Below are 22,570 nucleotides of genomic sequence, written 5' to 3' on the forward strand. Positions count from 1 at the left end.
TTCTATTTCTTCCAAAGGAGTCTCTCTGACTAGGCCAAGCCCAGTTCTTCAGTCTGTGCCTAGAATTAAAAAGTATAATGAAGAAAAAAAGAAAAATAGTTGGCTATTGTCAGCTTACCTGGAGCAGTCTCTTCTTTCTGAAATTTTAATTCATTGAAATGAATGCTGATGTCTTTTAAAATATGACTTTTTGTAATTTATCCACTTTTTAAAAATTATTGCAGCAGAACATTAATCTATCCTCCCCTATATCCTATCTACAAGTGGAATTATCATTATGATTTAAAATGAATTTTCCTGATTACTACTTAAATTGAGCTGTTTTCATTTATTTATGGGCAGTGGATTTCCCTTTTGTGAAATATGTCTTTTACTTTTTTTCTTTTCCCTATTAGGTTGTTTACATTTTGAAGATTTGAAGGAGATTTTTATACATATTTTTTCTATAATGAGTTCTTGATAAGTTTTATGTGTTGCAAATATATTCCCTTTCTCTGTGGCTTTTTTCCCTCTTCTATGGATATGTAACATATCATAATAAAAGAGCTTAGAAAATATTTTAGAAATGTTGAAATTGAGATGCCTGTGGACCATTATAGTGGGAAAAATGACAAAAAGTCATATTTTAAAATACACGAACATTCATTTAGATGAATTAAAATTTTGGGAGAAAGAGCCCTCTCCAGGTAAGCTCAGTCAGTCAGTCAGTTCAGTCTCTCAGTCCTGTCCCACTCTTTGTGACCCCATGAACCACAGAACGCTAGGCCTCCCTTTCCATCACCAACTCCCAGACTCCCAACTCATGTACATTGAGTCAGTGATGCCATCCAGCCATCTCATCCTCTGTTGTCCCCTTCTCCTCCTGCCCTCAATCTTTCCCAGCATCAGGGTCTTTTCCAGTGAGTCAACCCTTTGCATGAGGTGGCCAAAGTATTGGAGTTTCAGCTTCAGCATCAGTCCTTCCGATGAACACCCAGGACTGATCTCCTTTAGGATGGACTGGTTGGATCTCCTTGCAGTCCAAGCGACTCTCAAGAGTCTTCTCCAACACCACAGTTCAAAAGCATCAATTCTGCGCTCAGCTTTCTTTATAGTCCAACTCTCATAACCATACATGACTACTGGAAAAACCATAGCCTTGACTAGACGGGCCTTTGTTGGCAAACTAATGTCTCTGCTTTTTAATATGCTGTCTAGGTTTGTCATAGCTTCCCTTTCAAGGAGCGAATGTCTTTCAGTTTTGTGGCTGCAGTCACTGTCCACAGTGATTTTGGAGCCCAAGGAAATATAATCTGCTACTGTGTCTACTTTTTCCCAATCGATTTGCCACAAAGTGATGGGACTGGATGCCACTATCTAGTTTTCTGAACGTTGAGTTTTAAGCCAGCTTTTTTCTCTCTCCTTTTTCACCTTCATCAGGAAGCTATTTAGTTCCTCTTCACTTTTTGGCATTAGGGTGGTGTCGTCTGCATATCTGAGGTTATTGATATTTCTCCCAGCAACATGATTCTAACTTGATCTTCATGCAGCCCAGCATTTCATATGATGCACTCTGCATGTAAATTAAATAAGTAGGGTGATAATATACAGCCTTGACATACTCCTTTCCCAATTTGGAATCAGTCCATTGTTCCATGTCTGGATCTAACTGTTGTTGCTTGACCTGTATACAGGTTTTTCAGGAGGCAGGTAAGGTAGTCTGGTATTTCCATCTCTGGAATTTTCCACAGTTTGTTTTGATCCGCACAGTCAAAGGCTTTAGTGTAGTCCATGAAGCAGAAGTAGATGCTTTTCTGGAATTCCCTTGCTTTTTCTATGAGCCAACGGATGTTGGTAATTTGATCTCTGATTCCTCTGCCTTTTCTAAATCCAGTTTGTACATCTGGAATTTCTCAGCTCACATACTGCTGAAGCCGAGCTTGAAGGATTTTGAGCATAATCTTGCTAGCATGTGAAATGTGTGCAATTGTACAGTAATATGAACATTCTTTGGTATTGCCTTTTTTTGTGATTGTAATGAAAACTGATTTTCCAGCCCTTTGGCCACTGCTGAGTTTTCCGATTTTGCTGGTATATTGATGGTATATTTAACAGCATCATCTTTCAGGATTTGAAAAAGCTCAGCTGGAACTCCATCACTTCCACTAGCTTTGTTTGTAGTAATGCTTCCTAAGGCCTACTTGCTTTCAAACGTGGTGCTGGAGAAGACTCTAGAGAGTCCCTTGGACAACAAGGAGATCAAACCAGTCAATCCTAAAGGAAATCAACTCTGAATATTCAGTGAAAGAACTGATGCTGAAACTGAAGCTCCAATACTATGGCCACCTGATGAAAAGAGCTGATTGGAAAAGACCCTGATGCTGGGAAAGATTGAGAGCAGGAGGAGAAGGGGGCCACAGGATGACATGGTTGGATGGCATCACAGACTCAGTGGACATGAATTTGAGCTAACTCCAGGAGATAGTGAAGTACAGGGAAGCCTGGCATGCTTCGGCATCCATGGGGTCACAAGGAGTCGGACATGACTTAGCAACTAAACCGCCACCATCACCACCAAGGAATGCAGCTGTTGGATCAAAGAATAAGAGTATATTTAGTTATGTAAGAAACTGCCAAATTTCTAAGGTGGTTGTATGATTTTGCTTCCCCACCAGCAATGAGTCACAGTCCCCATTGATCCACATCTTTGCCTGAATTTGGTGTTGTCAGAGTTCTAGATTTTGGCCATTCTAATAGGTGTGTGGCCATTCTAAAAGATGATGCTGTGAAAGTGCTGCACTCAATATGCCAGCAAATTTGGAAAATTCAGCAATGGCCACAGGACTGGAAAAGGTCAGTTTTCATTCCAATCCCAAAGGCAATGCCAAAGAATGCTCAAACTACCACACAACTGCACTCATCTCACACGCTAGTAAAGTAATGCTCAAAATTCTCCAAGCCAGGCTTCAGCAATACATGAACCATGAACTTCCAGATGTTCAAGCTGGTTTTAGAAAAGCAGAGGAACCAGAGATCAAATTGCCAACATCCGCTGGATCATGGAAAAAGCAAGAGAGTTCCAGAAAAACATCTATTTGTGTTTTATTGACTATGCCAAAGCCTTTAACTATGTGGATCACCACAAACTGTGGAAAATCCTGAAAGAGATGGGAATACCAGACCACCTGACCTACCTCTTGAGAAACCTATATGCAGGTCAGGAAGCAACAGTTAGAACTGGACATGGAACAACAGACTGGTTCCAAATAGGAAAAGGAGTACAGCAAGGCTGTATATTGTCACCCTGCTTATTTAACTTCTATGCAGAGTACATCATGAGAAACGCTGGGCTGGAAGAAGCACAAGCTGGAATCAAGATTGCTGGGAGAAATATAAATAACCTCAGATATGCAGATGACACCACCCTTATGGCAGAAAGTGAAGAGGAACTAAAAAGCCTCTTGATGAAAATGAAAGAGGAGAGTGAAAAAGTTGGCTTAATGCTCAACATTCAGAAAAGGAAGATCATGGCATCTGGTCCCATGACTTCATGGGAAATATATGGGGAAACAGTGGAAACAGTATCAGACTTTATTTTGGGGGGCTCCAAAATCACTGCAGATGGTGACTGCAGCCATGAAATTAAAAGACGCTTACTCCTTGGAAGGAAAGTTATGACCAACCTAGATAGCATATTCAAAAGCAGAGACATTACTTTGCCAAAAAAGGTTCGTCTAGTCAAGGCTATGGTTTTTCCAGTGGTCATGTATGGATGCGAGAGCTGGATTGTGAAGAAAGCTGAGCGCCGAAGAATGGATGCTTTTGAACTGTGGTGTTGGAGAAGACTCTTGAGAGTCCCTTGGACTGCAAGGAGATCCAACCAGTGCATCCTAAAGGAGATCAGTCCTGGGTGTTCATCAGAAGGACTGATGCTGAAGCTGAAACTCCAATACTTTGACCACCTCATGCAAAGAGTTGACTCATTGGAAAAGACTCTGATGCTGGGAGGGAATGGGGGCAGGAGGAGAAGGGGACGACAGAGGATGAAATGGCTGGATGGCATCACCAACTCAATGGACATGAGTTTGGGTGAACTCCGGGAGTTGGTGATGGAAAGGGAGGCCTGGAGTGCTGCAATCATGGGGTTGCAAAGAGTTGGACATGACTGAGCGACTGAACTGAACTGAACTGAATAGGTGCGTAATGGTATGAATTAGGGAGTTTTTGGAGGAATACTACAAATATGAAGTTCCATTTTATAATATCATATCAAAGTTACATACCACCACAATTACTTAAGACTGTTGATGTTGACTTTGACCACCTGACTGAAGTAATGTTCATCAGGCTTCTCCACTGTGAGGATATTCTTTCTTACCTCCTTTCCTTGTTGTCCTCTTTGGAAGAAATTCTCTATGTGCAGCCCACACTCAAAGAGTGGGAACATATTCTCCCCTTCCTTTAAGTTTTAGCATCTACATAATTTATTTGAAATTCTTCTGCATGGGAGATTTATCTGTTCTCGTTCATTTACTAATGTGTTCAGTCATTTATTTATATCAATATGGGTTTGTGAATATTTATTTTATACTTTTGGTTATAATCCAGTCCTACTTATATGTGAACAGTGCTTAGATTGTTCCAACTCTGACCACTGGGAATTCTTTCAGTTGGCTCCTATGCCCCATTGACATGTCCCACTAATACGTGTATATGAGTTGAACAGTTCCTTACATTCTGATGACAGAAGATGATCCATGCTATATTTGCTCATCTGTATCTATATTAATCAAACATGCTTTCTTACTGCTGTGGCCAACTTGAATCCATTACCACATTTATCACTCTAGTCTCTTTCTCAGACTTTTCTATAACCTCCCAGTCATTAGAGGAAATGTATGTATGTGTATATAAATATATACATAAATATATTTGTTGTTGTTTTGTCACTAAGTTATGTCTGACTCTTTTGCAACCCATGGTCTGTAGCTTGCCAGGTGCCTCTGTCCATGGGATTTCTCATGCAAGAATACTGGAGTCGGTTGCCATTTTCTTCTCCAGGGGATCTTCCCATGACAGGGATTGAACCCGCATCTCCTGGGTTGGCAGGTGGGTTCTTTACCACTGAGCCACCAGGGAAGCCCACATACATATATACATGTATGTACAATCTTATTTATTCCTATGAGATAGCAATTATTATCTCATTTCATAGTTGAGAACTGAGGTTCAAAGATGAGATCTTTTTTTCAAAGACACAGTGATTAAGAGATGGAACTATGACTTCTTCTGGGAAAAAAGCATTTAAGAGGTAGAAATGAGAAGGTACATGGTTTTCCCAGTAGGCTATCTTGTAAATTGGTAAAACTGATGAAGGCTGTTTTGGCCTGACCCTGAAGAAAACATGGATAAATTTGAAATTATACCTCTTTGAGGAGCTAACTTTTCTATGGAAAATTTGTTATTAATCATGTTCAAGTGGGAGGGAATATGAGTAAACCTATGGCTGATTTATGCTGATGTTCGGTAGAGACCAATACAATACTGTAAAGCAATTATCCTCCAATTAAAAATAAATAAATTAAAAAAGATAAAAAGTTATACATCACTCCATGAATCACCAGAAAAAATGTTAAATTTTATATCTTCTAAAAGAGAAATATCATCTTACATTAAAAAAAAATCATTTTATGTTATACATTTTGAATCAGTTGGTTAAAGGACAATGGGGCTTCTCTGGTTGGGGAAATAAATAGGAGTGGATTAGCTAATAAATAGGAATGGATTAGACAGGGAAATTAAATCTCTAACTTTTTAGACCCACTTAAAAATCTAAAACAACAACCATGTCCCAACCCCGCAGCCAGATTATGGCCCACTTTAAAATCTTTGACTGCTCATTGAAAAGGGAGCTCTGTGATAGAAGAGCTGAAGACACAGTGAATATATATCAAGATCCTCTTGCAAAAATCATGATTGCTTATTAAAGTAACTGATAAAGCCTGAAACAAAAAATTTAATAAAAATTCTCAGTAACTGTTTCCTAAATTTATTTGCCCGTAAAATGCTTCTGTCATGTAAAAGCTATTAATACCCATAGATTGATACTTGGAATGCAAATTATTTATTCATTTTATAAAAGAAGGAATTTGCTTTATTTTTTCTGTTTCCAGAAATTGAAATAGGGCCTGTCACACAAAGGGTCTTCAATTAATGTTTATTTGTTAAATAAGTAGAAAAGAAAATATTTATTAATAACCTGCTATATGCTAGAAACAAAAATACAGTGTGGCAAAAATGAACATGGTTTCTGCTTTGGCTTACAGTCTACTGGAGAAGATTGCAAGTAAGTAAGTAAAGCATTTAAACATTAGGGAACGCCCTAGTGGTGCTAAAGATGCAGACGATATTAAGAAGAGGTGGCAAACACAGAAGAACTATACAAAAAAAGATCCTAATGACCCAGATAACCACGATGGTGTGATCATGCACCTAGAGCCTGACATCCTGGAGTGAGAAGTCAGGTGGGCCTTAGGAAGCATCACTACGAACAGAGCTAGTGGAGGTGATGGAATTCCAGTTGAGCTACTTCAAATCCTAAAAGATGATGCTGTGAAAGTGCTGTACTCAATATGCCAGCAAATTTGGAAAACTCAGCAGTGGCCACAGGACTGGAAAAGGGCAGTTTTCACTCCAATCCCAAAGAAAGGCAAGGACAAAGAATGTTCAAACTACCACACAATTGCAATTCTCTCACATGCTAGCAAAGTTATGCTCAAAATTCTCCAAGCTAGACTTCAACAGTACGTGAACCGAGAACTTCCAGATGTTCCAGCTGGATTTAGAAAAGGAAAAGGAACCAGAGATCAAATTGCCAACATCTGCTGAATCATAAAAAAGCAAGAGAGTTCCAGAAAAACATTTACTTCTACTTTATTGACTATGCCAAAGCCTTTGATTGTGTGGATCAAAAAAACTGTGGAAAATTCTTAAAGAGATAGGAATACCAGACCACCTTACCTGATCCCTGAGAAATCTGTTTGCAGGTCAAGAAGCAACAGTTAGATATGGACCTGGAACAACAGACTGGTTCCAAATCGGGAAAGGAGGATATCAAGGCAGTACATTGTCACCCTGCTTATTTAACTTATATGCAGAGTACATCATGAGAAATGCTGGGCTGAGTAAAGCACAAGCTGGAATCAAGATTGCTGGGAGAAATATCAGTAACTTCAGATATGCAAATGACACCATGCTTATGGCAGAAAGTGAAGAGGAACTAAAGACCCTCTTGAGGAAAATCAAAGAGGAGAGTGAAAAAGCTGTCTTAAAACTCAACATTCAAAAGACGAAGATCATGGCATCTGGTCCCATCACTTCATGGCAAATAGATGGGGAAACAGTGGCTGACTTTATTTTGTGGGGCTCCAAAATCACTGCAGATGGTGACTGGAGCCATGAAATTAAAAGAAGCTTGCTCCTTGGAAGAAAAGCTATGACCAACCTAGACAGCATATTAAAAATATGACCAACCTAGACAGCATATTAAAAAGCAATGACATCACTTTGCCGACAAAGGCCCATATAATCCAAGCTAGGGTTTTCTCAATAGTTATGAACAGACGTGAGAGTTGGACTATAAAGAAAGCTTCAGATCAGATCAGATCAGATTAGTCGCTCAGTAGTGTCCGACTCTTTGCGACCCCATGAATCGCAGCACGCCAGGCCTCCTTGTCCATCACCAACTCCCGGAGCTCACTCAGACTCATGTCCATCGAGTCAGTGATGCCATCCAGCCATCTCACCCTCTGTCGTGCCCTTCTCCTCTTGCCCCCAATCCCTCCCAGCATCAGAGTCTTCTCCAATGAGTCAACTCTTTGCATGAGGTGGCCAAAGTACTGGAGTTTCAGCTTTAGCATCATTCCTTCCAAAGAAATCCCAGGGCTGATCTCCTTCAGAATGGACTGGTTGGATATTGCAGTCCAAGGGACTGTCAAGAGTCTTTTCCAACACCACAGTTCAAAAGCATCAATTCTTCGGTGCTTCTTCACAGTCCAACTCTCATATCCATACAAAACCACAGGAAAACCATAGCCTTGACTAGACGAACCTTTGTTGGCAAACTAATGTCTCTGCTTTTGAATATGCTATCTAGGTTGGTCATAACTTTCCTTCCAAGGAGTAAGCGTCTTTTAATTTCATGGCTGCAGTCACCATCTGCAGTGATTTTAGAGCCCAGAAAAATAAAGTCTGACACTGTTTCCACTGTTTCCCCATCTATTTCCCTTGAAGTGATGGGACCGGATGCCATGATCTTTGTTTATGAATGTTGAGCTTTAAGCCAACTTTTTCACTCTCCACTTCCACCTTCATCAAGAGGCTTTTTAGTTCCTCTTCACTTTCTGCCATAAGGGTGGTGTCATCTGCATATCTGAGGTTATTGATATATCTCCCGGCAATCTTGATTCCAGCTTGTGCTTCTTCCAGTCCAGCGTTTCTCATGATGTACTCTGCATAGTAGTTAAATAGGGTGACAATATACAGCCTTGACGTACTCCTTTTCCTATTTGGAACCAGTCTGTTGTTCCATGTCCAGTTCTAACTGTTGCTTCCTGACCTGCATACAAATTTCTCAAGATGCAGATCAGGTGGTCTGGTATTCCCATCTCTTTCAGAATTTTCCAGTTTATTGTGATCCACACAGTCAAAGGCTTTGGCATAGTCAATAAAGCAGAAATAGATGTTTTTCTGGAACTCTCTTGCTTTTTCCATGATCCAGCGGATGTTGGCAATTTGATCTCTGGTTCCTCTGCCTTTTCTAAAACCAGCTTGAACATCAGGAAGTTCACGGTTCACATACTGCTGAAGCCTGGCTTGGAGAATTTTGAGCATTACTTTACTAGCATGTGAGATGAGTGCAATTGTGCGGTAGTTTGAGCATTCTTTGGCATTGCCTTTCTTTGGGATTGGAATGAAAACTGACCTTTTCCAGTCCTGTGGCCACTACTGAGTTTTCCAAATTTGCTGGCATATTGAGTGCAGCACTTTCACATATCATCTTTCAGGATTTGGAATAGCTCAACTGGAATTCTATCACCTCCACTAGCTTTGTTCGTAGTGATGCTTTCTAAGGCCCACTTGACTTCACATTCCAGGATGTCTGGCTCTAGGTCAGTGATCACACCATCATGATTATCTGGGTCATGAAGATCTTTTTTGTACAGTTCTTCTGTGTATTCTTGCCATCTCTTCTTAATAGCTTCTGCTTCTGTTAGGTCCATACCATTTCTGTCCTTTATCGAGCCCATCTTTGCATGAAATGTTCCTTTGGTATCTCTGATTTTCTTGAAGAGACCCCTAGTCTTTCCCATTCTGTTGTTTTGTTCTATTTCCTTGCATTGATCGCTGAGGAAGGCTGTCTTATCTCTTCTTGCTATTCTTTGGAACTCTGCATTCAGATGCTTATATCTTTCCTTTTCTCCTTTGCTTTTCACTTCTCTTCTTTTCACAGCTATTTGTAAGGCCTCCCCAGACAGCCATTTTGCTTTTATGCATTTCTTTTCCAGGGGGATGGTCTTGATCCCTGTCTCCTGTACAATGTCATGAACCTCATTCCCTAGCTCATCAGGCACTCTATCTATCAGATCTAGGCCCTTAAATCTATTTCTCACTTCCACTGTGTAATCATAAGGGATTTGATTTAGGTCATACCTGAATGGTCTAGTGGTTTTCCCTACTTTCTTCAATTTAAGTCTGAATTTGACAATAAGGAGTTCATGGTCTTAGCGCCAAAGAAATAATGATTTTGAACTATGGAGAAGATTCTTGAGAGTACCTTGGACTGCAAGGAGATCCAACCAGTCCATCCTAAAGGAAATCAGTCCTGAGTATTCATCTGAAGGACTGATGCTGAAACTGAAACTCCAATATTTTGGCCACCTGAGGCGAACTGACTCATTTGAAAAGACCCTGATGCTGGGAAAGATTGAAAACAGGAGGAGAAGGGAATGACAGAGGATGAGATGGTTGGGTGGCATCACCAACTTGATGGACATGACTTTGAGCAAGCTCTGTGAGTTGGTGAGGGACAAGGAAGCCTGGCGTGCTGCAGTCCATAGGGTCGCAAAGAGTCGGACACAACTGAGTGACTTTCACTTTCATTTTCTAATCAGAATCTGAATATTTCTAACATCAACCTTCATTCAGAGTGCATGTTGAAATCATTTATAGCCCTTGCACTAAATGGATGGCATGCTCAGAAGCATGTAAATTAAGACAGCATTATAAAGGATGTTTACAGGTATGGGACAAAGTTAAGTGAAGAATAGGATCTGAAGAACTAAAGAGAGTCAGATGTCATTTCAGTTCAGTTCAGTCACTCAGTCATGTCCAACTCTTTGCAACCCCATGGACTGCAGCAGGCCAGGCCTCCCTGTCCATCACCAACTCCCAGAGTTTACTCAAACTCATGTCCATTGAGTCACTGATGCCATCTAACCATGTCATCCTCTGTCATTCCCTTCTCCTCCTACCTTCAATCTTTCCCAGCATCAGGGTCTTTTCCAGTGAGTCAGTTCTTCACATCAGGTGGCCAAAGTGTTGGAGCTTCAGCTTCAGTCCTTCCAACAAATAGTCAGGACTGATTTCCTTTAGGATGGACTGGTTGGATCTTCTTGCAGTCCAAGGGACTCTCAAGAGTCTTCTCCAGCACCACAGTTCAAAAGCATCAATTCTTCAGCACTCAGTTTTCTTTATAGTCCAACTCTCACATCCATACATGACAAATGGAAAAACCATAGCTTTGAATAGATGGGCCTTTGTTGGCAAGGTAGTGTCTCTGCTTTTTAGTATGCTGTCTAGGTTGGTTATAACTTTTCTTCTAAGGAGTAAGCATCTTTTAATTTCATGGCTGCAGTCACCATCTGCAGTGATTTTGGAGCCAAAAAAATATAGTCTGTCACTATTTCCATTGTTACCCCATCTATTTGCCATGAAGTGATGAGACCGGATGCCATGATATTAGTTTTTTGAGTGTTGAATTTTAAGCCAATTCTTTCACTCTCTTTCACTTTCGTCAAGAGGCTCTTTTGTTTTTCTTCCCTTTCATCTGCATCTCTGAGGTTATTGATATTTCTCCCAGCAATCTTGATTCCAGCTTGTGCTTCATCCAGCCCAGCATTTCTCATGATGTACTCTGCATAGAAGTTAAATAAGCAGGGTGACAATATACACCTTGACTTAATCCTTTCCTGATTTGGAACCAGTCTGTTGTTTCATGTCCAGTTCTAACTGTCGCTTCCTTACCTGCATACAGATTTCTCAGGAGGCAGTTAAAATGGTCTGGTATTCCCATCTCTTTAAGAATTTTTCATAGTTTGTTTTGACTCACACAGTCAAAGGCTTTAGCATAGTCAATAAAGCAGATGTTTTTCTGGAACTCTCTTGCTTTTTCGATGATCCATCGGATGTTGACAATTTGATCTCTGGTTCCTCTGCCTTTTCTAAATGCAGCTAGAACATCTGAAAGTTCACGGTTCACGTACTGCTGAAGTCTAGCTTGGAGAATTTCGAGCATTACTTTGCTAGCTTATGAGAGGATTGCAATTGTGTGGTAGTTTGAACATTCTTTGTCCTTGCCTTTCTTTGGGATTGGAGTGAAAACTGACCTTTCCCAGTCCTGTGGCCACTGCTGAGTTTTCCAAATTTACTGGCATATGGAGTACGGTACTCTCAAGCATCATCTTTTAGGATCTGAAATAGCTCAACTGGAATTTCATCACCTCCACTAGCTCTGTTCATAGTGATGCTTCCTAAAGCCCATTTGACTTTGCTTCCCAGGATATCTGGCTCTAGGTGAGTGATCACACCATTGTGGCTATCTGGGTCATGAAGATCTTTTTTGTATGGTTCTTCTGTGTATTCTTGCCACCTCTTCTTAATATCTTCTGCTTCTCTTAGGTCCATACCATTTCTGTTCTTTATTGTGCATATCTTTGCATGAAATGTTCCTCTGGTATCTTTAATTTTCTTGAAGAGATCTCTAGTCTTTCCCATTCTATCCTTTTCCTCTATTTCTTTGCATTGTTCTCTTAGGAAGGTTTTCTTACCTCTCATTGCTACTCTTTGGAACTCTGCATTCAGATGGATATATCTTTCCTTTTCTCCTTTGTGTTTTGCATCTCTCTTTTCTCAGCTATTTCTAAGTCCTCCTCAGACAACCATTTTGCCTTTTGTAGTTCTTCTTCTTGGGGATGGTTTTGATCACTGCCTCCTGTATAATGTCACGAACCTCTGTCCACAGTTCTTCAGGGACTCTATCAGATCTAATCCCTTGAATCTATTTTTCACTTCCACTGTATAATCATAAGGATTTGATTTAGGTCATACCTGAATGGTCTAGTGGTTTTCCCTACTTTCTTCAACTTAAGTCTGAATTTTCCGATAAGGAGTTCATGCCACAGTTAGCTCCTGGTCTTGTTTTGCTGAATGTATAATGCATTATATAGTGATCAATCCACCAAGAAGACACAGCAATACTAAATATATATGCACGAAACAGCGGATCTGCAAAACATTAGAAGTAAAAACTGAAAGAACAATTGACAAATCCATAATTATAGCTGAAGACTTAATAGCCATGTGTCAACCACTGATAGACTGGATGGCAGATTTAAATATGAAAGCTAAATCTATTAGAAGAAGAAAAAAAAATATCTTCATGATCATGAATTAAGCAAAGTTTTTGCAGAGAGGATCCTGAAAATCATGACAGAAGAAAAATTATAAAAGGGCTTCATCAAAACAAAAATTTTACTTATTGTATGGATATATCATATTTTGTTTATTCATTCATCAGTTAGTGGACATTTGAGTTGTATCCACTATTTTGGCTACTTTCAGTAATGCTACTATGGCCATTTGTGTACATAATTTTTTGAACATATGTTTTATTTCTTTCTGATATTCTATACACTGAAAATAGAATTTCTGCATCATATGGTACCTGCATGTTTAACAATATGAGAAAGTGTCAAACTGTTTTCTAAAGTGGTTCTACTAACATCCTTACCAGCAGTGAATGAGGATTTTAATTTCTCCACATCTTTGTCAACACTTATAGTCTTTTTAGATGGTAGCCATTCTACTGTATGTGAAGTGGTATCTCCCTGTGTGTGTTTTTTTCCTTGTTTATCTGCTAATGATTTTGAGCATATTTTCATGGGTTTATTAACCATTAGCGTATCTTCTTTAGAGATATACTTATGCCCATTTTAAAATTAAAATACTTATGCCCATTTTAAAATTAGGTCATTTGTCTATTATTGAGTTGTAAAAATTCTTTATATATTCTGATACAAGTCCATTATTACATATATGATTTGCATATATTTTCTTAAAATCTATATTTATAATAAGTTAACTTGTGTATGGTGTAAGAGTCAAGATTCATTTATTCCAAACAAGTATCATTTGCTAAAAATACTAAACTTACTCCCTTGAATTATCTTGGTATGTTGAAAACCTCCTGGACTTCCCATGGTGGTCCAGAGGTAAAGACTCTGCCTTGCAATGCAGGGGTCACAGGTTTGATCCCTTGTTGGGGAACTAAGATTCCACATGCCATGCAGCAACCAAGTCTGTGCATGTTCTACAACTAGACAACCAGAGCATCAACTATGGATCCCGAGTGCCACAGTGGAAGATCCCACTTGCCACAACTAAGACCTGATGCAACCAAATAAAAAAATACATAACATATTAAAAGTAAAAATCAATTGAGCATAATTGCATGGGAGTATTTCTGCAGATTGTATTATTTCATTGTTTTTTGTATCTGCCCTTACACCAAGACCACAATTTTTTTATTAATAAATGTTTACCTTGTTCTTTTTATTGTAAAATATATACAACAAAAATTGCCATTTAAACTGTTTGTATACATACAATTTAGTGGAATTAAGTTACACTCACAATGTTGTACAACTATCACCACTATCCATTTCCAGAGTTCTTACATCATTCCAAACAGAAACTCTGTACCTATTAAACAATCATTCCTCATCCCCTGCTTCCTCAGCCCCTAGTAACCACTATTCCACATTCTGTCTCTATGAATTTGCCTGTTCTAAGGACCTCGTATAATTGGAATCACACAATATTTATCTTTTGGTGTCTGGCTGACTTCACTTAGTACATTGTTTTTGAGGTTCATTCATGTTGTAGCACGTATTAGAATTTCTTTCCTTTTTAAGGCTGAGTAATGTTTCATTGTATGTATATGCCACATTTTGTTTATTCATTTATACGGTGGATTTATATGTCCCATTTATAGATGGGAGTTGTTTGTACCTTCAGGCTATTGTGAAGAATGCTACTGTGAGGACTTCCCTGGTGGTCCAGGGATTAAGATTCTGTGTTCCCAATTCAGGGGCCCAGGTTCAATCTCTGGTCATGGAACTAGATCCCACGTGCCACAGCTAAAGATCCCAAGTGCTGCAACTAAGACCTGGCACAGCCAAAAAAAAAAGCATACTACTCTGATCATGGTACAAATATCTGATTCTTTGCTTTTAATTCCTTTGGGTATATATTTGGCAATAGATTACTAGGTCATCTGGTAATTCTATGTTTTGAGGAACATTGAAAACTGTTTGCCACAGCAACTGTGTCATTTTATATTCCCAACAAAAATGCATGAAAGCTCCATTTTATCGGTCATCTTGTCATTTTCATTTAAAAGTAGTAATAACCATCCTGATAAGTGTGAAGTGACATTTTGTCATGGTTTTGATTTTCATTTCCCTAACAGTCAGTGATGTTGAGCACCATTTCATTTCCTTATTGAACATTTGTATTTCTTCTTTGGGAAAATGACTACTTAAATCTTGTGCCCATTTTAAAGCTGGATTTTTTGTTATGGTTGTTGAGTTGTAGGAGTTCTTTTTATATTCTGGATATTAATCCCTTATCAATTATATGGTTTGGAAATATTTTTCTCCTCTATGAGTTGTGTTTTCATTCTCCTTACACTGTCCCTTGGTGCACAGAAGTTTTTAATTTTGGTGAAGCTCAATTTATTTTTTCTTTTGTTGCATGTGTTTTTTATGTTGTATCAAATAAACACTGCCAAAATTAATGTCGTGAAGCTTTCCCTCTATGTTTTATTTTAGGGGTTTTATGGTTTTATCTCTTACATTTGGGGCTTTGAGTCATTTTGAGTTAATTTTTATGTGGTGTAAAGTAATATTCTAATTTAATTCTTTTGAATGTGGATGTACAATTTTCCTAGTAAATTGTGTTAAAAAACAAAAAACAAAAACCTCTTCTTTCCTTCATTGAATGATCTTGGCAGCAGTATTGAAATCATCTTGACCATTACGTGAGACTATAGTTCTAGGTTCTTTTGCTGGGGGAGAGGGCTTTATTCTAGTCCATTGCGTGGTGTCTGTTGTTGTTGTTCCGTTTGTTTTGTTTTTGGCTGAGCTGGGTCTTCACTGTTGTGGAGCATGGGGTCAAGGGAAAATGGGCTAAGTGGGTGCAGTTTGCAGGCTCTAGAGTGCAGGCTCAGTAACTGGGACACAGTAGTATTCCATGGCATGTGGGATCTTCCCAAACCAGGGAAAGAACCTGTGTCCCCTGCAATGGCAGGCATATTGGACCATTAGGGAAGTCCATCCATTGATTTGTACGTCTATCCTTATGCCAGTACCACACTGCTTTGATCACTGTAACTTTGTAGTAAGTTTTAAAGTCAAGAAGTGTGAGTCTTCCAATTTTATTCTTATTTATTTTAGACTATTTGGAGTCCCCTGAAATTCCATATGGATTTTATAATGAGTTTTCTATTTATGAAAAAAAAGTTTGGATTTTGATAGGAACTGCATCAAATTGGTAAAGTACTCTGGGTAGTATTGCCATCTTAATAATATTGTCATCTTAATAGTGTTAAGTCTTACAATTCATAAATATGGGGTGTCTTTTCATTTATTTATGTCTTCATTAATTCCTTTTAAAAATTCCTTTCAGTGATGTTCAGTGTACAAGATTGGTTAAACTTATTTCTAAACATCTTATTCTTTTTTAATACTATTGTAAATGGAATTATATTTTGATTTCCTTTTTAAACTGTTCATTGATAGTGTATAAAAATGCAGCTGGCTTATCGGTGTTAGTTTTGTAACCTGCAACTTTGCTACTTTGCTAAATTGATTTATGAACTTTAAAGTGTGTGTGATTGTAGAATTTTTAGTGTTTTGTACATATAAGAGCATATCATCTATAGGCAGAGATAATTTTCTTCTTCCTTTCCAATTTGTATATCTTTTATTTCCGAAGTATTTTAAAAATTCTTTTCCATTATGGCTTTTTAAAATTGAAGTATAGTTGATTTACAATGCTGTGTTAGTTTCTGGTATACAGAATATTCTTTTTCATATTCTTTTCCATTATGCTTTACTACAACATATTGAATATAGTTTGCTATATAATAGGATCTCATTGCTTATCTATTCTAAATATAGCATTTTGCATCTGCTAGTTCCATACTCTCAATCCAACTCCTCCTTCTCCTTGCCAATCACAAGTCTGTTCTCTATGTCTGTGAGTTTGTTTCTCTTTCATAGATATGCTCATTTGTGTCATATTTTAGATTCCAAATATATGTGATATCTTATGATATTTGCCTTTCTCTTTTTGACTTACTTCTCTTAGTATGATAAGCTCTAGGTACACCCATGGAACTGCAAGTGATTTCATTATTTTTATGGCTAAATAATATTCTTGTGGGTATGTGTCTGTGTGTATGGTATATCTATTTATTGATTCATCTGTCGATGAACATTTAGGTTGTTTCCATGTCTAAGGCTATTGTAAATAGTGCTGCTATGAACATAGGGATGCATGTATCTTTTCAGATTATAGTTTTGTCTGGACATATGCCCAGTAGTGGGGATTGCTAAATCATATGGAACTATATTTTTCAGTTTTTGGAGTAACTCCTATACTATTCTCCATAGTGACTACACTAATTTATATTCTCACCATCAGTATACAAAGGTTCCCTTTTCTTCATACCCTCTCCAGAATTTGTCTTTTGTGGATTTTTAAATTATGGTCATTCTCCCTAAAGTGAGGTAATATCTCGTTGTAGTTTTGATTTGTATTTCTCCAAAAATTAGTGCTGTTGAGCATATTTTCATCTACCTCTTGGCCACCTATATGCCTTTTTCAAATAAATGTCTATTTACATCTTCTGCCCATTTTTAAATAGAATTGGTTTTTCTTATTGAGTTGTATGTTGTTGTTGTTCAGTTGCTAAGTTGTGTCCAACTCTTTACAAGTCCATGAACTGCAGCACTCAGGCTTCCCTGTCCTTCATTATCTCCCTGAGTTGGCTTGTTGCTTACATTATTTGCAAATATTTTCTCCTAGTCCATATGTTGTCTTTCTGTTTTGTTTATGGTTTCCTTTGCTGTGTAAAATATTTGTGAAGTTTTATAGTACACCTAGGAATCAGGTAGAGTTAGTCCTCCAACATTATTGTTCTCTTCAAAATTATTTTTACTCTTAAATCCTGAAAGATGATGCTGTGAAAGTGCTGCACTCAATATGCCAGCAAATTTGGAAAACTCAACAGTGGCCACAGGACTGGAAAAGGTCAGTTTTCATTCCAATCTCAAAGAAAGGCAATGCCAAAGAATGCTCAAACTACCGCACAATTGCACTCATCTCACACGCTAGTAAAGTAATGCTCAAAATTCTCCAAGCCAGGCTTCAGCAATAGATGAACCATGAACTTCCAGATGTTCAAGCTGGTTTTAGAAAAGGCAGAGGAACCAGAGATCAAATTGCCAACATCCGCTGGATCATGGAAAAAGCAAGAGAGTTTCAGAAAAAACATCTATTTCTGCTTTATTGACTACGCCAAAGCCTTTGACTGTGTGGATCACCACAAACTGTGGAAAATTCTGAAAGAGATGGGAATACCAGACCACCTGACCTGCCTCTTGATAAATCTGTATGCAGGTCAGGAAGCAACAGTTAGGACTGGACATGGAACAACAGACTGGTTCCAAATAAGAAAAGGAGTATGTCAAGGCTGTATATTGTCACCCTGCTTATTTAACTTCTATGCATAGTACATCATGAGAAATGCTGGACTGGAAGAAGCACAAGCTGGAATTAAGAATGCCAGGAGAAATATAAATAACCTCAGATATGCAGATGACACCACCCTTATGACAGAAAGTGAAGAGGAACAAAAAAGCCTCTTGATGGAAGTGAAAGAGGAGAGTGAAAAAGTTGGCTTAAAGTTAAACATGCAGAAAACGAAGATCATGGCATCTGGTCCCATGACTTCATGGGAAATAGATGAGGAAACAGTGGAAACAGTGTCAGACTTTATTTTTCTGGGCTCCAAAATCACTGCAGATGGTGATTGCAGCCATGAAATTAAAAGATGCTTACTCCTTGGAAGAAAAGTTATGACCAACCTAGATAGCATATTGAAAAGCAGAGACATTGGTTTGCCAACAAAGTTCTGTCTAGTCAAGGCTATGGTTTTTCCAGTGGTCATGTATGGATGTGAGAGTTGGACTGTGAAGAAGGCTGAGCGCTGAAGAATTGATGTTTTTGAATTGTGGTGTTGGAGAAGACTCTTGAGAGTCCCTTGGACTGCAAGGAGATCCAACCAGTCCATTCTAAAGGATATCAGCCCTGGGTGTTCTTTGGAAGGAATGATGCTAAAGCTGAAACTCCAGTACTTCGGCCACCTCATGCAAAGAGTTGACTCATTGGAAAAGACTCTGATGCTGGGAGGGATTGGGGGCAGGAGGAGAAGGGGACGACAGAGGATGAGATGGCTGGATGGCATCACTGACTCGGTGGATGTGAGTCTGAGTGAACTCCGGGAGTTGGTGATAGACAGGGAGGCCTGGCGTGCTGCGATTCATGGGGTTGGAAAGAGTCAGACGCGACTGAGTGACTGAACTGAACTCAATTGAACTGAGGAGCTTTGCACTTTCATTCAAATTACAGAATCAAGTTGTTAGTTTCTAACAAAGGGTACCCCCTAGGCATTTGAATGTGATTCTGTTGACTCCATTAATCAATTTGAGAAGATTAAGATCTTAGTGCTACTGACTTTTCTTCCATGAGTCTATTACTATATCTCTCCATTTATTTTTAAAACTTATTGCCGATGTTTGTGGTTTGAAATGTATAACTTGTGAACATATTTTGTTAAGTTCATCAGTAAGTAATTTATGACATTAAAAAGTAACTTCCTTCCTAGTGTCTGTGCCTTTTTTTTCTTTTTATTGCTTATTTCACTTGTTAGGATAACCAATACAACATTGAATAGAACTGGTGAGAATGTACATTCTTGCCATGCTCCTGATCTGATGGAGGAAAACACTGAGTCTAATCATTACAAATGAGGTCATAATTTTTGCATAGATGCCCTGCTGAGGTTAAGGATGTCCATTTTATTTTTACTTTTATAATATTTTTATATAATATAATATTATATAATTAATATATATAATTATATAAAATATAATATATATAATATAATATATATTATATAATATAACTTTTATAATATTATTAATGCTTTTTCTACATCTGTTGAGATGATTATATGAGTTTTCTCCTGAATTTTGCTAACATAGTGAATTAAAGTGATTGACCTTTGAATGTTAAACCAACCTTGCCTTTCTGTGCTAAACTTTACTTCCTCAGGCTATATTATATATTAATGAATTCTAACTGTGAATATTTTGAAAGGAAGTGTTTTATCCATGTTTATGAGAGATATTCAATAGCTTTATTTTCTTCTGATATCCAGTTTTGGTATCAGGGTAATGCTTATGTCATAAAATCAATTGGAAAGTATTTCTACTGTTTTCTGAAAGAGTTTGTGCAGGGTTAGCATTATGAAGATTTATGAAGTCCTTAAACTTTATGAAGTCAAATCATTGAGGTCATTTGGAACCAGAGTTACCTTAGCATTAAAGTTTTAAATTAAGAATTTAATTTCTTTAATAGGTAAAACACTATGCAACTCATCAAAGTTATATTTCTTCTTGATTCCATTTGTTAATTTGTTTATCTGTTATCGCCAAGAAGAAATGTGTACTTTTCATTCAGGTTCTTGGATTTATTAAGATAAATTTTTTCATAATTTTTCTTTTATCCTTTAAAAATCTATAGTGGTTAATTTTTGTATTATCTATTTCTTGATCAACCTAGCTAAAAGGTTTATGAATATTTTTTAACCTGTTCAAAGGCCAGCTTTTGGTATCTTCTAGCAAGGATATTCTTGAAAATAATCACATTGCTATTACCTCACACAGGAAATTTAATATTGATATATTCATATTGTCCAAAATACAGTCCACATTAAAATTTCCCTAGTTGTCCAAAAATGTTCTTTAAAGTTGTCTTTAATTCAATCAAGGATCCAAGACAAGACCATGCATGTTGCTGCATATATCATCTCTTTAGTCACTGTAAATCTCTTTTTTCTTTGATAACACTGATATTTTTAAAGGGTTGAGCCATAGAATATCTCACAATCTGTTTATTGTCTGATTGATTTTCAAAATTAAACTCTGGTTAAACATTTTGGGCAAGAAATTTCATAAGTAATATTATGTGTACAATATGTAAGTAGCACTGTGCACAAATAACAGAAAAGAAGAGATGTGAAAGGCAAAGGAGAAAAGGAAAGATATACCCATCTGAATACAGAGTTTCAGAGAATAGCAAGGAGAGATAAGAAAGCCTTTCTAAGTGAACAATGCAAAAAAATAGAGGAAAACAATAGAATGGGAAAAACTAGAGATCTCTTCAAGAAAATTAGAGATACCAAGGGAACATTTCATACAAAGATGGGCACAATAAAGGACAAAATGTTATGGACCTAAAAGAAGCAGCAAATATTAAGAACAGGTGGCAAGAATACACAGAAGAGCTATACAAAAATGATCCTATCGACCCAGAAAAACATGATGGTGTGATCACTCTCCTAAAGCCACCCATCCTGGAGGGTGAAGTCTAGTAGGCCTTAGGAAGCATCACTACAAACAAAGCTAGTGGAGGTGATGGAATTCCAGCTGAGCTATTTCACACCCTAAAAGATGATGCTGTTCAAGTGTTGCACTCAGTATGCCCCCAAATTTGGAACACGCATCAGTGACAACAGGACTGGAAAAGGTCAGTTTTCACTCCAGTCCCAAAGAAAGGCAAGGACAAAGAATGTTTAAACTATCACAAAATTGCACTCATCTCACATACTAGCAAGGTAATGCTCAAAATTCCCCAAGTGAGGCTTCAACAGTACGTGAACCAAGAACTTCCAGATGTTCAAGCTGGATTTAGAAAAAGCAGAGGAACCAGAGAACAAATTGCCAACATCTGTTGGGTCATAGAAAAAGCAAGGGAATTCCAGAAAAATATCTACTTCCACTTCACTGACTATGCTAAAGCCTTTGACTGTGGGAAATTCTTCAAGAAACAGGAATACTAGATCACCTTACCTCTCTCCAGAGAAATCTGTATGCAGGTAAAGAAGCAACAGTTAGAACAGGAAATGGAACAATGGACTGGTTCAAAATTGGGAAAGGAGTATGTCAAGGCTGTATATTGTCACTGTGCTTATTTAATTTACATGCAGAGTACATCATGAGAAATGCCAGGCTGGATGAAGCACAAGCTGGAATCAAGATTGCAGGGAGAAAGATCAACAATCTCATATACACAGATAATACCACTCAAATGGCAGAAAGTGAAGAGGAACTAAACAGCCTCGTGATGAAAGTGAAAGAGGAAAGTGAAAAGCTGGCTTAAAACTTGGCATTCAAAACACCAAGATCATGGCATCCAGTCTTAGCATTTCATGTCAAATAGATGGAGAAAAAGTGTAAACAGTGACAGATTTTTCTTGACTCCAAAATCACTGTGGACAGTGACTTCAGCCATGAAATTAAAAGATGCTTGCTCCTTGGGAGAAAAGCTATGACAAACCTAGACGGCATATGAAAAAGCAGAGATATCACTTTGCCGACAAAAGTCCATGTAGTCCAAACTAGGGTTTTCTCAGTAGTCATGTACAGACTGAGAGTTGGATCATAAAGAAGGCTGAGTGCCGAAGAATTGATGCTTTCAAATTGTGGTGCTGGAGAAGACTCTTGGGAGTTCCTTGGACAGCAAGGAGATCAAACCAGTCGATCCTAAAGGAAATCAACCCTGAATATTTATTAGAAAGACTGATGATGAAGCTGATGCTCCAATACTTTGGCCATCTGATGCGAACAACTGACTCATTGGAAAAGACCCTGATGCTGGGAAAGATTGAAGGCAGGAGGGGAAGGGGATGGCAGAGGATGAGATGGTTGGATGGCATCATCAACTCAATGGACATGAGTTTGAGCAAGCTCTGGGAGATAGTGAAGGACAGGGAAGCCTGGCGTGCTGCAGTCCATTGGGTCTCCAAGAGTCGGACACAACTGAGTGAACAATTGTGTTTGTCCCCTGTATCTTATCAGGAGATGCTTTAATATCAGTTCATTCCATTACAGTCATGCTAAGT

Source organism: Bos javanicus, chromosome 3 (assembly GCF_032452875.1).
Source record: "Bos javanicus breed banteng chromosome 3, ARS-OSU_banteng_1.0, whole genome shotgun sequence".
Taxonomy (NCBI): domain Eukaryota; kingdom Metazoa; phylum Chordata; class Mammalia; order Artiodactyla; family Bovidae; genus Bos; species Bos javanicus.